This window comes from Cordyceps militaris (assembly GCF_000225605.1).
Source record: "Cordyceps militaris CM01 unplaced genomic scaffold CCM_S00002, whole genome shotgun sequence".
NCBI lineage: Eukaryota > Fungi > Ascomycota > Sordariomycetes > Hypocreales > Cordycipitaceae > Cordyceps > Cordyceps militaris.
Window position 1 is genome coordinate 5,218,109 of NW_006271970.1, and position 1,918 is coordinate 5,220,026.

A 1,918-nucleotide genomic window follows, 5' to 3' on the forward strand; every position below is an offset into this window, starting at 1 on the left:
GGCCTTTTCTGCTTTCCTTTGTTGGTAGCCCGTTTCCTGCCTTTTGCTGCCTACCAACATCACACACTCCCAACAAACGCAGCCACCAACACCGCGCTAGGCCCCCCCCCCGTCCTTTCCCACGACCACCCGGCTGGGGGCGAATCAAGCGCGTTCGTATCCCCCTTCTCGAGAGAGACGAGAGAGAGAGAGAGAGGCGGGCGTTGGCAGGAGATTTGGACGGGAAGCCCGCCTTGCCCTCCCCCCAGGCTGGGACGCACACGCCCATGGTCCGCGTGTGGGGCGCTTGCCTGAAGGTCTTCGCGGGTCTTGTCCAAGGCAGCAGGCAGCAACGGGCTTGGGGGAACCCTGTGTATAACGCCATAAATTCACGGTGTGCTGTATCACGGACAAGACTATTGATTGAGTGAGTCTTCTTTTTTTTTGGTTGCCCCCTCTTTGCATCCTGGTTCGTGATTTGCTCGTTCTGGCACATTTTAGTCGCGGCTGCTTGGCTTGTCGTTCTTTGTCGCCAATTGGGGTTTCCGGGTTGGATCAACTACCAACAGCCATCATCTCCACCCCCAAGGCGATGACAGGCAGGGGAAGGGGAAAAAAAAACGGCCAACTGCGCGCAAACAACGGTCCCTCTCTCCTCCCCCCCCGCCGAATCGCTAGTCCCATCATCTGCACAAGCGCCTCCGCGGCGAGCCGGTGATGTTGGTAGTGAAGAAGGCAACAGAACAACCCGTCTGTTTGCGCGTCAGCGGGCGTACCATTGCGGGGCCGCCTCTTAAGCGAGTAGTGGGGGGGATATTTTCTCTCACGAGTTTTCTTCACCCCCAAAACAACAAAACCCCGTCTTTGGAGTTGTTGGATAGGGAGACCAGACAAGCCGCATTATCCGCCGGCGGAAGCGGGCAGCGAATAGGAGATTGCTCCGGCTTTTCTTCAGCCTACCTAGTGTTCGCGGTAAGGCTGGTTATGCAAGCAAGAACGCCTTTCCTCTTCCCTCGGCCTTTTCTTCCCCCTTTTTTCCCAACTTCAACGGTTCGTTGAAGTAAAAATAGCCCTTACCTCATGATGACCCAGATGAGCAAGAAAAGAACAAAAGAACCTTACTTTCTCGTCTGATGCAGGAACTTTGTTTGTTCGGGCTCGCGCGTCCGCCCCCCATGATGTGCCTCGTCTCGCAGCTTTCACCCCAGCGAGGCTGTTGACGCCGGCGAACAGGTCGGCGGGCCCCAGCAGCTCAAGTTGTCGCGGGTGCCGGCCTGCGCGGTTTGAGGAGATGAACAAAAAAAAAAAGGGCGAAAGCGGAAGCCTGCAGAAGAGCAATCGAGTTGGAACAAGCAGGGGAAGCAACACGGGCTGTGCGGAAAGGCGTGCATTCGATCGAAGAGCTGGACAGTGCAGCTGAGACTTGCAGGTTCCATGGCAAGGTAGTTATACGATTCAGAAACGAGACTGTTTGCTACAACTCTGGATAGAAGATTCATTTTACCCCCGCCGAAATACCTGTCGCAGATACATTCTAAATACACCTTCTTGTAGCCCCCACGGATAGTTTCCAATGTCTTGGTCTGTTTGTGCGACATGTCGACATGTTGACCTGGAGAAGCAAACATCCATAAGCCTAGTCCTCTCAAGCGCCCCCATCTAGACTCCATCCTCCATCGCGACATCTTTCCGGCACCCCATCCCGACAAACTCTATGCCAGCACCCTTTGATACCCAGCTCTAAACTCTATGCCGCACCCTTTGATACCCAGCTCTATACTCTATGCCCGCATCCCATGTCAGCCGCCTCTGTACTCTCTTCCCTCCCACGTCCCTACTCAGTCCACCTCTGCACGCCCGGCGGCCACCACATCATCGCAGGATACTTGATGCGCGCGCCGACATCCACCTCCTCCCACCCCATGCTTTTGTACGTCTT